The sequence below is a fragment of the Arvicanthis niloticus genome, chromosome X (assembly GCF_011762505.2).
Source record: "Arvicanthis niloticus isolate mArvNil1 chromosome X, mArvNil1.pat.X, whole genome shotgun sequence".
NCBI classification, from domain to species: domain Eukaryota; kingdom Metazoa; phylum Chordata; class Mammalia; order Rodentia; family Muridae; genus Arvicanthis; species Arvicanthis niloticus.
Window position 1 is genome coordinate 29,619,882 of NC_047679.1, and position 23,083 is coordinate 29,642,964.

The following is a 23,083-nucleotide window of genomic DNA, read 5'->3' on the forward strand; positions in this document are numbered from 1 at the left end:
GGACTCTGACAAGCAGTGTGGGGCAGTGCCTGTCCACAGCAGGAAGCATTGTGCTGGGGCCTTCAGCTGTTAGGAGGAAGCCCCGCCCCACCTGCTTGCAGCTGAGCAGTGTGTGTGGCATGGCCCCTGACCCTGTGTCACCTCTGCTGCCTTTCAGAGGTGCTGTGGCCTGTGCTACTTGGGGTGTGCACACTGTTACTGTGGGTCCTCGCGATCTTTAGGCACCTCAACAGTTCATGTACTGGCCGTTCCCATGGGCTGCCTGCCCGCCCACTCAGTTTGTGTCACAGGACTGAACTCGCCTGGACACACTCAATTTCTGTCACCACGGTCACAAAGCCACTGCTGTCAGCTCTCTTCTTTACATTCTTGTCCACACCAACTCTAAGCTAAGTATTTCTCTACTAATGCAAAATGTGTTTTTCTATACTGTGCAACCTGTTAAAGCCACTTAACAATTAAGATATTTGTTCCTATCCTGCCTTGGGAAAGAATGATTTTTGCTACTACTAAGTTATGTTCTATTTACTATATACATTCTCAAACAAATAATTTAACAAACACAAGTTGTCTAACTCAGATATGACCCATTGATACAGTTCTCGATCTTGTCAGAAGTCTGCCAATTATTTATATACTTAAACTTATGACAGGCAGAGACTCCCAGAGCCTATCAGCTTACTTCCCAAGGTCTCAGAAGATAAGGGACACAACTACAAGAAACTACCTAGATTGTAGTATAAAAACCACTGAAAAGCACCACCATTGCCCTGCCTGGGCTTGGTCTACACTGTGGCCAAACTGGAGAGTCAAATGCGTCATATAACCTAAAGTTAAGGTGGGTCATTTCTCATTTCACTGTATCTATTTCACAGAGAAAAAGTCTCAGTCTTCTGGACTTGAAAGCCAGATTGACTCCACCCAAGTTGCCATGGAGACCACAGGACCTGTTTAGCTGGTGGACTATAAACGAACTGTGTCGCTTTTTAATTAACACATGACTCCTAGATTATAATTTATTCTTCCCCATATTTCTGACTACATTGACAGCTAAGATAACTGTAGCTTGACAGCTAAAAAACAGACTTAGCTACTTACCCTAAGGTAATCCACCATTATATTTGCTCATTACTAAATTCATTAATTAGCTAAGGCTGCCAGATTTCTTATAGACTTCACCATAAACCATACACAAGTTCAGATGTACCAAAACTCAGTTTCCAGCAACTAAATGCTTCATGTTTCCTCTTCTTTCTTGCTATGCCACTGTCCTAACATTAAATATTCTACTTTACAATCCAACTGTATAATCACACATTCAAATTTTAAGTTTTCTTTGGTTGTCTTTTAACTAAATTTAAAGTGACATATATTCAGTCTCCTAGACAGAAGGAAAAAGCTCTTCTTGTTTCTTCTGCTCCACGAAAAGCTCATCTTAATGACTTGTTAACTCATGCTGTTATCTCTTTTGTAAACTTATAAGCTACAGGAAACCCACTCAGATGGACCTCTCATGGACCAAATAGACTCCATCCAGATAAGTACATCTCCTAATCAATAGTCTAAAGTTCCCACGTATTTTCCGTTCCAGAGGGTGGGATGCCTCTGGGTTTCAAATATACATCTAAGAAAAAAAAATTTTCTCCCAAACACACTTAATCTTACTCTCTACCTATAATATATATGTGTGCGTGTGTGTATTTCAGCATCTTCTCAAGTCCAGGCGCTTTCTACAATCCAGTACAGCTCCAGAGAAGCAACTTCCAGATGCTCCATCTACTGTCATACACACAGATGCTTCTACTGGACCTGTTCCTTCTGATGTATCCATAGATGGTTCCACAGACCCTGGACAGCAGGAAACAGCCAACTCTGTTAAAACTGGACTAGCATTCAAGTACCCACTTTCCTAGGTTTCCTAGAGACATGTTACCCCAAAGTCAGCTAAAAATCATGACGTCCCTATTCCTGCTCCACCATCACCTCTTTCTAATTTTTTCTTATTTAGTTAAACCAATACATGGGAATGTTGGCATTTGTCTAAGCTCTGTCCCCATAGTTACCTGGCAACAGCCAGGTATGCCTGACACACTCTAAAAGGGGCTGCTCATCCTTCTGCTCTCTCTTGCTCTTGTCTTCTTGCTCCTGCTCTGTCCTCTTACCCCTTCCCCCCTCTCTCCCCATTCCCCTCCCCTTTCTCTCTGCATGTGCTCATGCCCAGACCCTCCTCCGCTCCTCCTCCTCTGTAGCCACCTGCGGCCACAAGTCAACTGGGTTCACCTGAAAAGGGGGCTGGGAATGAAAGGGGACGGAGGGTGAGAAGAGATGAAGCCAAGACAAAATTCTCTGATCCAGGCTCAAAGCTTTAATGTTCAGCTCTCAATTTGAAGGGGAAGACCCAACCCACAACCCCTCCTGGTTTCAGCCAGAGATGGGTGGGATAATCCATAATCCATTCTAGGTCACGGTCAGAGATGTCTCAAGGCAAGCCCAGGGGCAGTTCTGCTTCTGTGTTCTGTGCAGCCAAGGTGGGTAACTCCACCTAAATCCTATCACTTGGTCTTGTGGTAAACAAGGTCTCTCAGGCCTGCTCAAGGCTTGGGGGGAAGGGCACACTCTTCCTCCTCCTCCTCTTCCTCTTCCTCTTCTTCCTTCTCTCTCTCTTTCTTCTCTCTCTCTCTCTCTCTCTCTCTCTCTCTCTCTCTCTCTCTCTCTCCCTCTGTCTCTCTGCCTTTGTCTGCCTCTACTACTCTCACAACGACCCTCTCCATGCCCTGAATAAATTCTATTCTATACTACACCACTGTGTGGCTGGTCCCTCAGGAGGAAGGGATGCCTGAGCATTGGCCCACCAAGACACCCCCTTTCCCAACACCGGACTACACTTCCACCAAAACATATCCCTCTCCTCCTTATCTTTTTATAAAACACAACACACCAAGGCCATGCTGGACCCAGCATCTTCCCGGTTTTTGTTTTTGATGGTGTGAAAGCTGATCATAAGTGCTGTTACTAAGTGCTCAACTTGCTTGATGAAGACTGGAAGGAGAAGCAAAGCCAGTAATAATAAACCAATTGTGATTCCTACATTCATCATTAAAGTCCAGGAAGAAGGAGGAGGAAGAAGAAGGAAGGAGGAGGGATAGGAAGAAGAAGCAGCAGCAGCAGCAGAAGTGGTGAACTCCTGCACAGCAGAGACAAAAGCTGCTGCTGACACTTCATCAATAGAAGTGGATCCCACTCTAGAATTACTAATATCCATGATCTTATGATGTAGGGAATCCATATCCAAAGCCAAATTTGAATTGTTCCAAAGCCCCTTTAAATGAGACTGAATTTTAGACCAGTCATGTTTTGAGGTGTTATATTGCAAGCTAGTTATGCACAAACCCAATGGAACAGTGAATGGTATTACACTGAGATCCTGATCTTAATATTTTTTAATTTGACTCTCATAAATAGGACTGCTTCCTCTAAAGCATTAAGCATGTCCTGAAGTCCCCTGTCAATATTCTCCTGGATCATGAGTGAAACTGACACATTTTTGGATAACTGATCTACATGATATGTGCTGTGTGAAGCTCTTTAACTAAGAATGTAGTGGATAAGTCAAAACTAGAAATCACACCTATCAGGGCTGTGATAAATCTTTTAGCCAAAGTAGCTCTATTCAAAACCTGTATAAGCAAATTTGTCTGAGAAAGGCAATCAATCTCCCTGGAGATAATGTGGCTGCATCATGGGTGAGACCTAGCCCAGAAAATACCAGGCTCTGGCTGTCTCTTTAGATGCTGCATGCAGAGTGGGTCTCTCCTGGTCAGACAGCTGCTTCTAGGACCTTTTCTGTTCCATTAGGAGAGTCAGGGTCTTCATCTGCAGAGCTTGATGACTGATCATGACTTCCTTTTTTCGTAACAATAGACCTGTGGAATAGCCACTACAGGGTAGAAAGAAGGGTAATGCACATGTTAAGCCCATAACAGTTTGATTGGCAGCATATTGGTGCTCCATTGCTATAGGACTAGAAAAGAGGCGAGGATGTTAGAGAATCTTGGTCCTGGAAGGAATCCTCTAAGTGAGAATTCACCTGTGTTGCATTAAGGACAGCAAAGAGGGAAAATTGGGATATTTTATTCACTTGCCAAAGGAAGATGAAATAGCCGAGGAAGAAGATACCATGTTAATTATATATCTAGGATGGGAAGTAACAGCTTGTCTATGAAGAAAGAAACTGGCTTAAGTAGATAGTATTATTTTATTAATTAAGGTTTAAATAGTGGTTATTAACGTACTCAGTTTGACCTGAGGAAGGTAGATTTGAGTGAATTCCTTGAAGCCTATAAGAATCTCTTCACATTTTTTTTAAAAAGATAAATCCCTTTCCTACAACGATCTAAGCTTTATTTGCCCTCTAGCCCTCATAGCCTCAATCACTTTCTCAGACCCTCAAACAATGATTTTCTGAAGCTCAAAATAATTTTTAAACAAATTGGAAAATTTTTAAGCAGTTTTGGGTTAAAAGGCATGAACACTGTTTCAGGTGATCCTGTTATGAGGGAAGAACTAACATTTAAACCAATTTTAGAAAAAGAAGCCTAAAATATAATTTTGGGTGGGCTTTGTTATTCCAAGCTCCCAGAAGCAAGATCCCACCCACTTTTCTCTGCCTGGTGGGTACTTGGCTCAAGGATCTCATCTGTGTTTGGCCTAGGGAGAAGGAGGAACCCCGCTCCTCTGCCACAGTCTGTTCCAGCCTCTTGCTTCAGTGGCTTTAGTATCTGGGCTGGCAGGTACTTCTTCCCCGCATGTGTGCCCCTTGGCTATGTGTCACCACAGCTTGGTGGATGGCAGGTTGTGTCACCCTCTGCAAACCCTGGAAAGTTGATCAGAAAAAGAAAAGGGAGACATGCCTGGTGGCACTCTGCTGGCAGGCCATAGGTGGCTCAATGGGCATAAGCATGCCTTGTAGCCTTTTGCCAAGGCCTCTATGAGGATCAAAACCTATCTTTAGCATCGGTTGCATGACAGGATCTGTCAGCAGACAGGTTTCAATATTCTCCTGTTCTTCCCAATGCAAATTGGCTGTGCTTTGAGCAGCATTTGGAGACCTGTCCCACACCATAGAGTGTGGAGGGAGTAGATGTGGTGGGCCAATTTGCAGGCCAGTCTTTACCAGTTATACAAGAGACAGCTGCTCCAGTATGCAAAAGGACTTTGATAACTTTTCCACTTACTATTATCACCTTAAATGGCCGGTTTTCCTTTACTTCTTCCACCCAAAACACTAGATCACTCGAACCAAAGCTTTCCTCTTCTCTGGCCTAAGTTTCTATTGACTTAACACATAATGGCAATAACTACATTTGGGCATCCCTCTGTCCTGCATGAATCTGTACTGTTTTGTGGGCACCTGTAACATGATTTGTATTTCTTCTGTGTAGTCAGAATCAATAATTCCTGGAATTACGCGTACCCCTTGTAATGAGGTAGAGCTTCTAAAATTAGTCCCACTGTGCCCATGGGCAAAGGACCACCCTGTGGGCATGGTCACTGGTGGAAAATAAGGAGTTAATAGGACTGAGGCAGTGGAATTGAAGTCCAGCTCTGAGATCCCTGGGGATCCCTGGGTGGCCCAACAAAGGAAATTGACTGACATTCTTCCTTGACTGAAACAAAAGAATTCATGCTGGCCCCCATTATTTAAGGGGCCTGTGTCTGGGTTCCCTAAAAGTTTCTGTACTGAGGAAAATTCCTTTTAATGGGGAGGGAATGGCATGACATTTTTGTGATATTTTGATCTCCATTCTCTCTGCCAATGGTAAAACCCTTCTGGCAGCAGGGGCATACTGTAGCTGGAGGGGCAGCGCCTGCTCAGCCCATAGCACTCTGCACTGGTCCATTTCTGCTTTGCCCACGAGGGCACTGGCAGCTTATGTGCCTGGGCTGTCCACAGTTTAAACAAAGGCCAATGCCTGGCTCTTTATTTTTAGGTCCCCCTTTTTGAAATGGGGAAAGCGCCTGGAAAGCTGCTGCCATTGCCAGTCACTGTGCCAGTGAGGGTATAGAGTCAGCACAGAAGCGGACAAAATCTGTAGTATTTCCAGAATGCCTTGCAGAACTAAACAGGTCTCTGCAGGCTTTATTAGCATTTTCATAAGCTAATTGCCTCAACAAGACACCTGCTGCCTCTTCATTACAAATTATTTTGTGACTGCATCTGTTAGACTGGCCACAAAATCAGCAGAAGACTCTTCGCCCAGGCAGATGTCTGCCAAAGCCAAGGTTTGTGACCCAGAAGAGGGTAACATCCTCTAGGCAGTCATAGCGAGGTCTGAGATAGCCATCGAATTTTCTTTTGCTATTCTTAATTGGGCCTTAGGGTCCAAACATGCCCCTGTTTCAGGCAATGCCTGATATGTCGCCTCCCTATTTTCTTCTCTTTTGAAGAACAACTCTTTTTCTGACCTCCTCCTCATACTCCGTTTTCTACAACAAGAAGTGTCCTCCTGAGAGACAGGCCCTTGTTACCTGCTACCATTCCTGGTGTGTCAACCAATATGTGACCATACTATCAAGTAAGGACATTACATAAGGAGACATAGGGCCATATTTCGAGGTGAATTCCTTAAGTTCCTTCATTAATTTGTAGTAAACTGCTTCCCATGTCTGCTCACCATCATCCTCATAAGCAGAGAATGCATGCGACTGGAAAACATCGAAATGGAGGCTCTTGCCCGGTTGGGTGGCCTCTCGGGCTGCGTCTCCCAACCTCCTATGAGACTGTTTTTTTCAGTTTTCCCTTTCCTTCTAACCTTGATTTTCCGAGTAGTGCTTTTCAAGAGAGGAGCCATTTCTCTTTATGAAATTTAACGATCTCCTCTTCTGAAATGGAAGTACCACCAAGATATGACAGTTTGTCTTCGATTCAGTTTCACTTTCAGGAACAGCCTTCAGCAAGGGGGGGGGGGAGGGGCATGATGGGGGTTTAGTTTCCCCCAAACAAATAAAATCAGAGCTAGTTGACCTTACTAAAATCAATTTGACAGGCCGAACTACAGTGAGGTAGATCATCAATTGTTTCTGTTTTTAAGGTTTGCTTAGTTGTGTTCCACAAGAAAAGAGTATGCTTGGGTGTTTCTTCACCTTCTTGGGTCTGTCACCACTTGCAGAGGTCTTTACCGACCTTGCACCAGGTATCAGGGCTTAGTGACTCTTCTTCAGGGAACCGTGGACTTTCTCTATGAACTCAAAGAAATCTTGCAAAAGACTTGTGTGTATCTTTGCCTGACTTACTAACGGCTCATTTCACGACCTTAACATACATTTTTCTACTTTTTGAATTTGCTTGACCCATTTTTATCAACCAAATCTTCACTCCTTTGCCCAGCTCTATCTCACACCGCGGGTTGGAGACACTCTAAGTGAAATCCATCCCAAACCAAACGTGCCCAATATACTTAACCCTGTCTCAGGTCTCAGTCCCATTTCCAAGCACCAACTGCCAAGGACCAGTCTTAGCTTGGAGAGGTTCCTGAGAGAAGGGGTGTTTGGGAACACCGAAAAGAAACCATTTGAAGTCAAATCGTGGGTTCAAGCTGGCGGTCTAGGTTCTGCAGAGATGTCTTTCCAGGTTGTGTTCGTTCTCTCTCTCTCTCTCTCTCTCTCTCTCTCTCTCTCTCTCTCTCTGCACGCGCGTGTGCGTGCCTGTGTCTGAGTTCTGCTCTGCTCTAAAATTCTAAAAGCTATCTCAATAGCTCATGGGTTTTCTGACCAAAGCCAGAGAAACTTCTCTAAAAAAAAAAATTACTGGCCGGGCGGTGGTGGCGCACGCCTTTAATCCCAGCACTTGGGAGGCAGAGGCAGGCAGATTTCTGAGTTCGAGGCCAGCCTGGTCTACAGAGTGAGTTCCAGGACAGCCAGGACTACACAGAGAAACCCTGTCTCGAAAAACCAAAAAAAAAAAAAAAAAAAAAAAAAAAAAAAAAAAAAAAAAAAAAAAAAAAAAAAATTACTGGATCTTCTGACCAAGTCAGAAATCCTGTTAGAAAAAAAAAAACTTGAAGAGATGTTTTCCTCTTCCTGAGATCTCCAGATAGCTCAGTTCTCACTAGAGAAAAATTCTAAAGAACTGCTATTGGTTTTTGCTAGCTCATCTCATGCAGACCAAAATCACAGTTTTTATTTCTATATCAATTCAGTTATTTACTCCAGGTTCCCTTGTGATTATCCTATGTACCAGCAGCCCATGACTCCAGCCCCTTAATACTTAGGAGACAGCAAGCACACATTTCTTTTAATATTGCAAAAGAACTCAGAGATCTGCCTGCCTCTGTTAAGCACAGCTGCTAACTAGCTGGGTGGGATCCTGTCCTGTAATTACCATTTCTACCATACCTGGGTCTGAACTCAGTGTGTCTCAGGCTGACCTTGAACTCAGGAATCTGCCTGCCTTTGTATCTTTCTGACAAGGTGGCTCATAGTGTAGCTGCCTTTGATCCTTTAGATTCATGAAGCCCCTCATAATTCACATTGCATCCTTATATTTTGCATAGTTCACAGGCACACACACACACACACACACACACACACACACATATCTCCAGGATAAAGGTTGTCCTGAAAGTCCCAGTGTTTACAGTTTTGCTGAGACATTAGCCACACTAAAAAACCGGGTCATTCTGTCCCCAAGTCCATGCAGTACACGCCATGTGAGACTGGGCAAAGATCCACCTGCCTCTGCCTCCCAAGTGCTAGGGTTAAGTGTGTGCCACCATGTCCACCTTACTTACACTTTCTGACCAAACAGAAAAGGCAATATTCATTCTTAAATTGCAAACATTTCTGTACACCTGGAGCAATGAATTCCAGGTGACCAGAGATGAAAGATGTTAAGCACCAACCAGATGTCATGTAGGAGCATAAATGACACAGAAGCAACTGCATCACTAAAAGTCCCACCCCAACATGGGTGGTATCCCAAGAATTCTACAGCCCTGGAGCTTTCTGCACAGCTTATGGGCAGCTCAGCAGGTGCCAGCAACACCCTCTTAGGCATCTTAGCCTTCTCTAGACAGCTTGACTTGTCAGAGTTTCCTCTCCAGCACTTGTTTTACTATTTGGAGAACACTGGTGAAGGGGTCTGGTAAATCTTGCAGCTTTCAGTTTGCAAATTACAGTTTTTCCGGACTTGTGATTTTTTTTTTGTTTGTTTGTTTTTTTTACATTCTGGGTATCATAAGTCCCCTCTTTCTCCTGGAAGGAGTTTTTCTGTTAGTATGAAAATGCTGTACAACAAAATGTACATACATACTTACACACACACATATATATTACTGTTCCTCTAGAAAATAATGACTAGTATATGCTCAAATTGAAAAAAAATTTAAAGGGCAACTAATTCATGCATTTATATAGGCTTAGGCAAAGTACTCATCTATGTCATTTGCTGGAGAGAGACAGATTCAGAGGAAAATTAATAGGTAGACCTGACATGTATTGTGGCTGCCCTTCTATTCAGCTTTTTTTGTAAAGGCTGATAGGAAATAAAAATAAAGTAGGACAGATAGCTCCCTTGTCTCTTGAAAACACTGCTGGCCTAGATTTCCCGGGAGTTTGTGTGTGTTCTATTTTAGGTTGTATTGAGTATGGTCGCAGTATTAACGTCAATGTTTATATCACCGATTGAAAGAACCATGTATGTTTTCTGTTGTTAATGACATTTGATGGATAATGCTAAGCTGGCCCTGATTTCTCCTCCTTTGCTTCTGGCCCATGATACAAACTTTTTTTGGGGGGAGGGGGTGTAGATACTGTTTTCTTTTTAATGGTGTTTTATTTTGTTTTATTTATTTGAGACAAGATTTCATGTAGCCCAGGCTCGCTTTCAATTATTGATCTTCGTATCTCCACTGTGTAATGCAGAGATGACAGCTATGCACCACCTGGATAATCTTTTCCTTGTATACATATGTGTATAGGTGCTGGAGGAAATGCCATCCATTTGTATGAACATCATCTACCTCCTTTGAGATAGTGGTTTTTTGTTTTGTTTTTATTAGCCTGGAGCTTATCAACTGGGCTAGACTGACTGGCCAGTAAGCCCCAGAAATCCTCTGGTTTCTGCCTCCCAGTGCTGGAATTGCAACTATATGTCATCATTCCTCCTATTCTGAGTGAATTCTGGAGCCCAAACTCAGGTGCGTATGCTTGCAAGCAAGTGCTTTACTGACTGAACCATCCACCTAGCCCCCTTTTGCTTCTGTGATAGCCAGGTCAATGGTGGAACACAGACAACATGATTTGTTTTGTTTGGAAGAGAATGTTTGGGGGTAGGATTAGGGTTCAGGTTTTTTTGTTTGATCCTTTGTTGTTTGTTATGTGAGTTCTAGCCTTTATTTCCTAGAGAGATGGATAACAAATTTGTAAATAAAATCTGGTTCCATAAAATATTTCGGATGGAGTCTTTTGTAGTTTAATATATGTAGTGGTGTGGTCCTCATTTTGACAGTTATATATTTGTAGGGTTTTTTAAAAATAAAAAGTGATATTTGAGACCAGGAAGGATGGCTTAGCAGTAAAGCCAAATATTGCTCTTGCAGGGGCCCCAAGTTTAATCCCCATCACCCATGTCTGGAAGCTCACGACAGCCTTTAACTCCAGCTCTAGGGGATCTGTTGTCTCTGGCCTCTGGGGGCACCTGTACTCATATGCACATACCCACATCCACATACATATAGTTAAAAATAATAATAAATCATAAAGTTGATACAAACAACTTACATTAATGCAAAGGGAAAAGACATGACTATGTGAGTTTCTAATCTTATTTTTATTGCATTTAATTCTTGTTGTTCCTCTAATTTATTCCATGCCCCTTAGATTCAGTTCATACATATTTTCCTGACATACCTGCACCAGGTGTATGTTGCATATAAAAGCTCCCCAACCCAGATCTCTCTCTGTCCTCGAGTCTCTCTTCTTGTCCTCTCCAATGTTTCTCTCTCTGCTCTCTGCCTTTCCCCCAGACTCCTCTCTCTTCTCTCCTTGTCCTTCTCCCTGTCTCTCTGCCTATCTGCTTCTATCCCTCCTTCATGTTCCCACTCTGAGGCAGCCTTTCACTCTCTCTTTCCATAATAAACCTCTTACCCTTGATCTATTGTATGGCATAATTTCTCAGGGGTACACCTTGGCACAGTCTGCCAAAGGTACCCTACCTGTCACTTCCATTTTATGATATCAAAAGGTTTGTGTCACAGCACCAGAAACATCAGCCCTTTAAAAATATTCTATGTATATGTTTGCTTACATTTATGTCTGTGTGCTACATCGTGATGTTTGCAGGCAAATGGATGGAACTTGAGAATATCATCTGAGTGAGGTAACCCAGTCCCCAAAGGACAGGCATGGTATGTACTCATAAGTAAATATTTGTTGGGCTATAGTGTGTGCGTGGGCATGAGTCTTGTGGGTTGAATTGTGGGTCCTGCATCTGCCACCCCAAGGGGCAAGGGCGGCAGCTCAGAGAGGCAGAGGTGCAGGAATTTGACTGTGTTCACTCCACACCAGGGGCCGGGCAGATGTCAGGCTGTGAGAAGCCATAGGACTCCACTCTGGGTGTGGGGAGAACACAGTCTGGGGTCCTGCAGGGACCAGAGCTCTTGGGTTGGGGGGTTCCCGGGCCAGGAGGTAGCTGGGAACCGACTGGTGCTGCTGAGAGGCCAAGTGTGGAAGGGTCGAGACACTGGGGACATATGGGCTAGATTGGCCTGCAGCTGAAGGGGTGAGGGGGAGATGCTCCGGCTGCACCCCACAGAGATGAGACTCTTGGTCAAGGTGACTCCTTGGCTGGGTCATGGCTGGCTTGGCTTGCTTGCTTGAGTTGGTTGCCTCTGTGGCTTGAACGTAGAGAGGTCATTGGTGGGAGATTACACTGCTGCTCTTTAGTTGAAGACCTTCTCCACGGTTCCCCACTGTGGGCCCCAAGGAAGAGAGAGAGAGAGAGAGTCCACGGTCTTAGGCTATGGTCTTAAGATATTTATTGTCATGGCGGAAAATGGATGAAGCTATAACAACCCCCCCCCCCCCCATTCTCAGGGCAGGCCTAAGGTTAAATACCTTTTGCAAGGAGGGGAGTCTGAGAAGAAATGCTTAATTGGCTATAACCTCTGGCCTTTGGGTATTTCATTAGCATGGAGATCTGTCTTGAGGCTCCGTGGCCTGAGTCACACCCTTTACCTGTGCTACGTGACCGATGGCCACAAACCTCTCTGTGGGAGGGGCTGCAGCTATGTGAAAGGAGCCAGAGGGCCCAGGAGCAAGGCTGAACTCCTACTATCCCTGAGGGGCTCCGGGATTCAAAGCCTGTGCTCAACCAGGTACACAGCTGCCTCTCACAGCCCCACAGATATTAGCCATAAAAATAATAGATATATTAGCCATATAGTAGTACCATGCTACACTCCACAGACCCAAAGAAGCTAAACAAGGAAGGAGGCCCAAGCAAGGAAGCCTGAATCTCACTAAGAAGGGGAAACAAAATGGTCATAAGAGTCAGATAGAGGGAAGGAACTGGGTGGCAGAGGGGATGGGCAGAGAGATGGGGGGGGGTTCAGGATCAGGTGTGGGGAGGGACAAGAGAGATGGTCAGATTGTAGGGTTCGAAAATCACTGAAGGAAGATCCCAGACTCAGATGGTATGCAAAAACAAAGAGCATTTATACTGCAGAAATATCCAGCATGTGGGGGTCAACCACTCTCCAACATGGAGACCCCAGACAGGTGCACAGTCCTTCTTATAGGGAACCAGGGGAACTCTCTAGAAAGATTAGGTAATCTAAAATTTCATTGGTGGGTGCGGGGGGCTGGGGGGTTTACTGGTGGTCAATGGTCTGCATTCCTATATCACAAATGTTTAGCCATAGGATGAGATAGGGCTGCCCAGCACAGATGGCCCATTCTGAGATAAGCTATTTTCCCATCATTGTGGTTATTCCCCAGGCTGCTCTTTGGGAGGGGGTTTTATGATCTTGTTCTGGATTTTATAGTCGTTCATGGAGCTTTTGCCTTATGGCCTAGTTTGTGGAACTTATGGTCTGTTCGTGAAGCTGGTGACTAATGGCCTAGTTTCTGGGACTTATGGTCTGTTCCTGGAGCTGGTGCCTTAAGGCTTTTTTTTTTTTTTTTAAATCAGGCCTTGTCCTTAAATGGAGACAAATGGGGTTTATGTCGTCCTTTCACTCCTCCCTTGAGCAAGGCCCCATCTCAAATCCTTGAGATGTCTCCAGGGGCTAATAGCTGCTTAAGAATCATCAATTGTACCGTAAAGATTAGTTCTTATATGAATTTGACTAGAGCATTCACCACACAAGGTCCACAAGTGAGAATAGTTAGCAAGAGCAGAATTGGTCCCACTAGTGCCCATATTAGCATAGTCAGCCAAGGGGATCAAGAAAATAATGATTCGTACCTGTTTTGATTCTGTTGTCTGAGTTTAGCCCTTTCCTCTAGTCTCTGGCTGACCATGGCCAGGCTGTTTCTGATAATGACTGAGTTGTTGGTGTAGAAGCAACATAGCTCTCCTATGGTCTGGCAGAGTCTTCCCTGTTCCAGAAAGAATAAGTCTAATCTCCTTCTATTTTGTAGTACTACTTCAGCTAATGAGTCTAGTGACTGTTCTAAGTGATGGACGGACTTTTCTAATTGAGCTAAATTGGAGTCTATAAGATTATTTAGAACTTGAAGAGTCTCATCTGCTTTGACGAGGGCCACAGTAGCATACCCACAGCGATGTCAGACCCTACAGCACTGTAAGATTGGTGAGGCCTCAACATCTTGTTTTTCTCTGTGCTGGTTCAGAGCCATAAAGGTACTTGAGGGAACAGGGGGACCAGGACACATAAGCTGGAATTTCAAAGCATCTGTGAATAGATGGAAGGGGTTAAACCTGAGGTGCATGTGAACCAGGTTCCACGGGAGGCACAAGGCAGGAGTTGCTGTCTTCTACATTAAGGGTGTGATTGCAAAGATGTTTAAGGCAAGGCAAGCTATTTAGTCGTCCCCCTTTTCCTATTACAACTAGCCCCCTTCTGCTTGAAGGGTGAGGACCAGAGTCCTTCCCCAGGAACACCTTGACAGGCTTTCTAAGAGTATCAACAGATTTTTTGTGGTAGCCCAGGCAGTATAGTATGGGGGCCTGGGGTCCAAACAGAGCCAACAATCTTCTCTAGTGAGGTTAGTGATGAAGTTAATAAAATTGAAGGTGGAGTTAAGTAGTTTAAACAGGACAGTTAGTCAAAGGCCCTAGGGAGAGGCATAATGACCTGGGGTGTGACCAGGTTTATAAGGGAGGAGAGATCTGGAACTGAGGCTGACGTTGTGGTTTTTTAAGACAGGTATTAGCTGCACGATGAATCCATGCTCCAGATCGCTCCATTTGAAAGTGAAGAAAGGCTGACTAACTGGGGCTAGTGGCAAACCGAAGAAGGCATCTTTAAGGTCCAGTATTGTATAGACATCTTACTGGAGAGGTAGACTGCTCAGTAGGGTGTAAGGGTTGGGCACCTTCTTCTACCCTTTTGTTGGCTTTACTTAAGTCTTGTATGGGCTTGTAGTCATTGGAGTGGGGTTTTCTTACTGGTAGAAGCGGTGTGTGTGTTCCTTGCCGATTTTCAAGGGACCAATATCCCCTGCTCCCACAGTCAGGTTATAACCGTGTGGCGGCATTATTCCTGATCTTGCCTCCTTAGGCATGGAGTATTGGTGGACTCTGGCATTGACCTTTAGCTGCACCAGGATTAGGACACAATGTCTGGCCAACCCCGTGGGATTTTTCCCAGCTCATACCCCTGGGATTTCTTCCCATAACCTCTCTAGATATGGGTCCTTATCTAGGTCAGTGCATGTATAGAGCCATTGTTGTTTAGGACCTCTGCTCCCTCAGGGCTAAAATGGATCTGTGCCTCCATTTTGGCTAGGAGGTCTCAGCCTAGGAGCGGATATGGGTACCCTGGGATCACCATAAAAGAGTGCGTTACACATCTCATTCTTATATCTACTTTTCTTTAGGTAGTCCCTGAATATTGATCAGTTTCAGTAGCCCCCTTGACCCATGACTTTTTATTAGATAGGGGTGCCATGGGTTGTTTTAAGATTGAATGTTGTGTCCCAGTATCTACCAGAGAATCTATTGGCTTCCCCTCCACCTTTAGGGTCATGGAAGGGGCTTGAGCCCCAACATCCTCAGGGGTGACCTTAGCTGTGACTCACAGAATTGGGGATATGGAACCTGAAGAGGACACCTGTAGCCAGGCAAAAACACCATTGGAATGGTAGGGACTTCAACCCACCCACAAAACTTTATGCTGTTTACAATAAATGCAGGGACAGGGGATGGAGCAGAGACTGAAGGAAAGGTTTACCAATAACCAGCCTAACTTGAGACCCATCCCATGGGCAAGCACCAACCCCTTACACTATTTAATGAAACTCTGTTATGCTTGTAGACCGGAGTCTAGCAAGGCTGTCCTAGGAGAGGCTCCACCCAGTCTGAGCTGACTCAGACAGATACAGATACAGATACCCCCAGTCAAACAGTGGATGGAGCCTGGGGACTCTTATGGAAGAATAGGAGGAAGGATTTCAGCCCTGAAGGGGATAGGAACTTCACAGGAAGAACATCAGAGTAAACTAACCTGGTCCGGACCCTCAGACCTCTCAGCTCCAACCAGAGAGCATACACAGGCTGGACCTAGGCCTCCCTGCACATATGTGACAACTGTGGAGCTTGGTCTTCATGTGGGTCCCATACAACTAGAGCAGGGGGTGGGGTGAGGGTGGGGGCAGGGGCGGGAAGCTATCCCAAAAGCTGTTGCCTGTCTGTGGGATAAGTTCTTCTAGCTGGGTGACTTTATCTGGTCTCAGTGGGAGATGTGCCTAGCTTCACAGAGACTTCATGTGCCAGAGTGTGTGTGTGTGTGGGGGGGATACTCAGGGGAGCTGCACCCTCTCAGAGGAGAAGGGGAGGGGGAGGGGGAGAATTATGGGAAGGGGTGACTGGGAGGTGGGCAGTGAGCAGGATGTAAAGCTAATAAATAAACAAACAAAAAAGAAAATGGAAAAATATAACTATTTTCCCCTCAGTTTATTTGTTCATCTGCTTTATTTACTTATTTATTCCTATGTTTTGTCTTTGTGTATATATTTGTTCTGCTTGCATGCCTGGTGTTCTCAGATGTCCAAGGAACAGTGCCTGTAAAATGTTATAAATAAAGACTATGTAGTTGTGGGTTTTGTTTTGGGTACTGGGATCTGCACCTAGAATGTCATGTATGTATGCTAGGCAAGCAACCTGCTACAGAGGTATATTACCAGACCTAATGTTTATGTTAAAATCATGGGTTTTACAGAATGTCAACTCTATCTCAGGCTTTTAAAACTAACTTACTTACTTGGTAGTTTTTTCAAGTCACTGCAGGACTAGGTGCATCCTCTCCCATGGAAGCCAGAAAAAGTGGCCCTGTTAGGGAAATGGGATCCACAGACAGGCAACAGATTCAGGGACAGCCCCTGCTTCAGTTGTTGGGGAACTCATATGAAGACCAACCTGCACAGCTGTTACATATATGCAGGGGGCCTAGGTCCATCCAGTGCTTGCTTCCTGGTTAGTGGTTCAGTCTTTGGGAGCCCCTAAGGGTCCAGGTCAGTTGACTCTGTTGGTCTTCCTGTGGAGTCCCTGTCCTCATCAGGTCCCTCAATTCTCCCAACTCTTCCACAGGAGTCCCTGAGCTCCATCTAATGTTTGGCTGTGGGTCTCTGCATCTGTTTTCATATTGTTGTTTGTTTGAGTCCTGGGTCTCTCTATGTAAGATAACCCTGGCTGTTTTCAAACTCACTGTGTAGACCAGACTAGCCATGAACTCAGGAGATCTGCCTGTCTCTGATTCCTAAATGCTGGGAATAAAGTGTGTGACACCATGATCAGCTCAATTAAAAAAATGGTTTCAAGAAGGCAGAATTCCTTTTTAAATTAATCATACTCAGAACTAGGATTCCCTAGTCTTGGCTGGCACTGCTACAAATAGTAGCAGTTTATTTTTTTCTGATCTTGGTGGCTGAACAGCTTGTTAGCCTCCTCTCAAGGCACAAATCTGGGGCCCTGTAGTTAAAGCCAGCTCTGCTTAATTCTAGCTGTATGTCTTGGGGTGTGTATGTTATCCCCTTGTATCTACCTCATGGCATGAACAAATCTTAACACAGCATTGAATAAGCTTAACTCATGCTGCCTGTCATGGTACATTCACACAGAAACCTGCAGCTCAGTGAACAGAGGCCTATTTCTTCCTTGTCCCACTTCCTGACTGCAGCATATCCTGGGGCAATGGACAACAGGATCCTCAGAAGAGGTTCCCAAGCTTTGTATTTAAATTTCCTTCCACTTAAACATTAAAGCACAATTGGGATCCACATTTTAGATGATGCTTTTTCATCTCTTCATTGTAACTTCTAGGTTCTTCTCCCACTTGATTTCAGAACCCATCAGCTGACCCTCTGGAAGCATGAAGTCCTATTATTTTTCTACAGGTACAAATGGCCAGCCTCTAGATTCATGCAATATTAAGTGCTAGTTTGTCTTCACGCTTGCTGGTTTCCACTGCTATTCTAAAATTCTAGAAGCATATACTGTTTTTTTGTTGTTGTTTTTAAGATTTATTTATTTTTAATGTATGTGAGTACAGTCATTTTCTTCAGACACACCAGAAGAGGGCATAAGAGCCCATTATAGATGGTTGTGAGTCACCATGTAGTTGCTGGGAATTGAACACTCAGGACCTTTGGAAGAGCAGTCCGTGCTCTTAACCGCTGAGCCATCTCTCCAGCCCCCTGTTTTGGTTTTTCGAGACAGGGTTTCTCTGTGTAGTCCTGGCTGTCCTGGAACTCACTCTGTAGACCAGGCTGGCCTCAAACTCAGAAATCTGCCTGCCTCTGCTGCCAAGTGCTGGGATTAAAGGCGTGTGCCACCACGCCCGGCTAGCATATACTGTTTTAAGTAATAAAAATTGTATGCACTTTACTATTTGCTGGGAGAAATTTCACTTCCTAAAAATTTAAGTTTCTTAGCTTTGTTTTCTTACATAAACTATAGAATTCTGACTTTGTCCAAAAGAAACCCCATAGGTTGACCAAAATGTGAGTGCCTCCTCTCAGTTCTTCATGTGCACAGATCTTCCCATCCTAAGACCTCTTGGGCAAACCTCAAAAAGGTATTTCTTGGATATGAGGGCCATCTGACTATAATATCTGTCATCCTATTGTTCCCTGGGGTTGATTCAGCTGATCTAGATGGCTAGGCAGGTGTCCATTCCTCTCTCACTGGGCCATGTTTGTCCCCCCTGAAGCTTGTGCTCCCCTGCTAGAAGCCTCCAAAGATATCTCAAAAGATAGCTATTTCTAGGAATTTTATTTCTAGGGATTTATAGTAATCTTTTAAAATTCTAATACATAAAAACCAAAGTACTGACTTTTTTCCTTAAAAGTTGCCCTCCTGTGGAATTATTGTCTTCAGTCATTCCTTTCAAGGTTCTTGGGTGGAAGAGCATAACAGGCTTCTTGTTTCTAGTATTTCCAATAATCGTCATTTTCTTTCATGAAAAATCATTTTTTCAAGAAAATAATTTTCCTCTCCTGAAAAAATACTGAGAAGTGAAAACTGGAGTTGCCCCCAAATAAAGTATACACACTTAGCAATGAATTACTTCTTTGTATCATTTCTGAATTTAGTTTCTGAAAGCACTTACTAGAAAACCTGTATACACCATGCAAACAATTAGGATATCAAAAAACTAACAATTACTCTTAGGACTGAATGGACAATACCCTCAGCCCTATGGTAGAATTTATGATGATACAAATGACTTGTTTAAAAAAAATTTTTTTAAAGATAGATTTATATGAGTATGCTGTTTTCATGCCCACCAGAAGAGGGCATGGGATCTTATTACAGATGGTCGTGAGCCACCATGTGGTTGCTGAGAATTAAACTCAGGACCTCTGCCAAACCATCTCTCCAGCCCTAACACAAATGACTTCTAATCCAGAGGCTCTGTCAGCAAAACCTGGAAAAGCTGTGTTGACTGGGCCCTTAGCTTCAGATTGCTCTGGAAGAAGTCATCATAAAGGTTCAAAAGTCTAATCCCTTTGTTGGTACTATTACCCAGGGAATGGGTACAAGCCTGAGTCATATTATATGTAATATATGTATTATATGTAGCTATTTTCTCTGGAGGATAGGAGACTCATAAACCTGATGATGCAAAAAAGATAACAGACTCCTGAAAGTTACAAGATTCACAAAGTCCTTCAAAGTTATACAAACAGTAAACAGTAGCTGGTGAGAGCAGTCTCCTGCTAGCTAACCTGCCTGCAAGTGACTTTTAAGAACATTCTAAAACTTCAGGTGTTTAGTTCTTGAGAGTCATCACCAAAACTACTGGGGTAGTTTTTTAGGTGATATAGCTGCCTTTGATTCATCTGATCAACTATAAATAATCCTTCATCCATACACCTGAAGGAACCCCAATAAACTCACTGGTTAACCAAACCAGACTTGGGTTTCTGTTACTGTTCATGTCTCCCCAAGAAACTCACACCACAGATACAAAAAAAAGTCAAGTCTGGGTTTCCCCATTCTTGAAAGAAACAGCCAATATTCCCACTCCAATTATCTGAGTGCCAAACTGCTATGTGAAAGTCTCATCAATTACATCATAATTAGGTATTTCTTCACTTAGCTAACTGCTTGCTCAGTGCAACCTACCCAATCTCTGAAGTTCATCATGTTCTACGGACAAGTCACCAAAGAAGCTACAGCTAGCTCCACTTGGCACTGACAACTGAGGAATTTTTAATGAATCTGACAGAGAAAGAACGCCTATACAGAAATCAATTGGCCTTTTTTTCACTACCTAGTTTCAGGTTTTAAAATCTGAGTTGACTTCAGCAAGTTTCTTTACTGAGGTACAAAAACAAAACACCAGCAAGCCATCAGACTCTTCAATGAAAATGTATTAACATTAAACAGAATGTTACACATCATGCAAATGAGGCATCACATGATCACAATTGTGTTGAGAGGTACAATGGAGCTCAATGAAACAGACATTTAGCAAAATAAAGCTTTAAGAAAAATGGCCAGGGCCTGACGGTGGTGGCGCACGCCTTAAATCCCAGCACTTGGGAGGCAGAGGCAGGCGGATTTCTGAGTTTGAGGCCAGCCTGGTCTACAGAGTGAGTTCCAGGACAGCCAGGGCTACACAGAGAAACCCTGTCCCGAAAAACCAAAAGAAGAAGAAAAAAAAAAAAAAAGAAAAATGGCCGGGTATGTTTTGGATGTCAGATCATGCTATCATCTGTGTGCTTGTCATAATAGATCTAGCTCCTCCCCAGATATTCATCAAGGTCAATGGCACAGCATTCTAAGAGGTATATATTTTATTTAGATTATATCACATAAACATACATAGTTTCTGAGACTAATACATTCTTAAACAGTACCAGCTTTAAGACTTCTTTATATCTTCTGTTTGTAAGTCTCAGAATTAAGAATCTTTTCAAAAGCTTTAAGGTACAAGTCAAAACAAACAGTTTCAAAGAAAAGGTCATTTTAATAGTAAAGCTACACTTCACCACAAGAAATGAAAGATTTAAATATAGCATATGGCATACATGGAGTTATACATTCTAGTGTCATTTTTCTTTGTTTAGACTTTTTAATGTTTAAAGTCTATTAAAGTGACATACTGGAACCAACTGGGGGTCCCCTTTCAAAGCACTGACTCTCTTATTAGAGTTAGTCCAACATAGGAGCAAAGAAAAGAAAATTCCAAGACCTAATAGAAAACCAACAGCAAAACCATGAAAATAACCACCTGTTTGTACTTCATTCAGCTGAAAAGCCATTCCATGGTTTGGATTGACAATTTGGAGATTTTAAAGGTGCAACATGAAAGAGTCCTTGCTAGATTCAGTTCTCATAAGGGAAAAGAAATAATTGCCACTATTTAATTATTTATTCAACTAAACATTTCTTCAACCCCTAAACAGTAATGGAGTGTAATGCTTTGCAGATGATGAAGCTTAATAATAAAATAACAGAAACCTGAGACTCAGAAAACGTAGCTAGATTTCCCCCACCCCATACGCACACACACACACACAAGACAGGGAGATAAGCAGCCCAGATTGAGAAGTACACGTTTAACTAGGGTGTGGATAAATAGAAGATGTTTATAGGAAGAGACATCTAAATGTCTCTGTGCTCCAACTCTGGGAATTCGAGTGTCCTAAAGTAGAGTTTCCAGACAGCATCACACAGGTTATGATAGTGGAGAAGGTCAAGAAGTGCTTTAGCAGCAGCTGAAGCTCATAAGTAGAACCATAAAATGAAACTTTGCTAAAGCCCCACAAAGCAAAAATCTCAAGGTTTCTACCGAGAGGCCAATGTTTGCCAAACTACCTAAGAATACAGTTACATTTTGAATCTAGTAATTTGGAATCCAGCAGTTAAGGGCAAAAGAAGCTTCTTTAGGTTGCCAGCAGCTCGGATTCAACACCGACAGCTTCATGGGTGATCCGAACACCACCTGTATCAATTCAAAAGCAAAAGCATGCAAGATTAAAGCAAATATCAAGTATTTTGCATTCTTCCTTGGCTAATGCAGCATTTCTCAACAGAAATTGAGTACAGCTTTTACAGAATCATTATTTTAGTGGATTCAAGTGTTCCTCATATGGGGCGTCTCTAAAACTGGCATATTTTCAGGGGTTTTCTGCCCTTAAGTGAAGATCAGTTTTCCCTTGAGGAAGCAGGGCTAGTGCCCAGATTCAGGACAAGGGAGAAATGGGATACTTTTTAGCCTACATAGTGACTTCAGGCCAGATTGATCTATATGAGACCCTCTCTCAAAATATTAAAATTGGCCTTTCATGAATTTCCTGTTTTGTGTCAAAGGACTCCAGTGATTTTCCAGAGAACTGACTGAAGGAGGTTCTAGAGCCCAATGTCTATACTAAAGACTCTATAGGGAAGGACTGAGGTCAGGCGGAAATATGTACATAAAATACAACTTTGAGGCCTTCCCACCCTATTATTGTATTTGATTCTTTTTAAAAAAAGATTAGATTTCAGTTTAGGCATCAAATTTCTATTAGAAGAATACAGCACCATAAAAAAGTGATGGAATTCTGAGAAACTAAAACCCTTTTTAAGACAGGAGGGCTGGGGAGAAGGTTCAGTAGGTAAAAGTGCTTGCCATGCAGGCGTCAGTATGAGTACAGATCTTCAGCACCACATAGAGATTGTCATAGCCATATGCACTTGTAATCACATTGTTGGGGAAGAGGTGGAGCAGGAGAATTGCTGGAGCTCACTGTTCAGGTAGCCTAGCCCTCCAAAAATGGTGAGATCCAGGTTCAATGAGAGACTGTGTCTCAAAGGAATCAGGTGAAGAGTGATAGAGGAGGACACTTCCACACACACAAGCAGATACTATACACAAAAATGACAACAAAAATATAAAATAGCATGAGCCATAGAAATTACTAACTTACTCAAGGATTTGATGACAGACCTAATTATGTTTGCATTGTTCAAAATAAGTTCCAGAAGCTGGTGAGATGGCTCTGTGGTTAGGAGTGCTTACTGCTCTTGAATAGGACCTGAATTTGATTCCTAGCACTCATGTCAGGAGAGTTAACTCCACACACACACACATTTAAAAGCATTTTCTTTTCCTTTTTCAAGTTCTAACTTGAAGTAAATCAAATGTAAAATACAGGTGTATACAACTGTGGAATGAATATAACCCATACAGACTCTCGCATGAGAGGGACTGGTGTTGTTCAGTAGTAAAGTGTTAAGTTTAGCCTGTGAATCACAGCAGGGAGGTGGAGAAAGGGAGAGGGAGAGAAACTCTAGAGGCCAAAATGTTCCTGAGAAACCATGCAAGAGTGACCATCAGAGCACCAGTGAGAACAAAAGCTCTTTGGCAACAAAAAGGTCAGTGTTGGGAGAGAACCTTCAGGATACACA

The 23,083-nt window shown here is 43.3% G+C and overlaps 1 protein-coding gene across 9 annotated transcripts in view; it reads right to left on the bottom strand.

Moving 5' to 3' along the window:
• Window positions 1-20,466: 20,466 nt before the first annotated feature.
• Window positions 20,467-23,083, bottom strand: part of Map7d2 (MAP7 domain containing 2) — a 101,290-nt gene continuing 98,673 nt past the window's right edge. For all 9 annotated transcript variants that reach the window (XM_034486038.1, XM_034486040.1, XM_034486039.1 and 6 more), the window contains one exon: window positions 20,467-21,635. The gene's annotated coding sequence lies outside the window, so the exon portion shown is untranslated. The remainder of the gene's footprint in view (window positions 21,636-23,083) is intronic.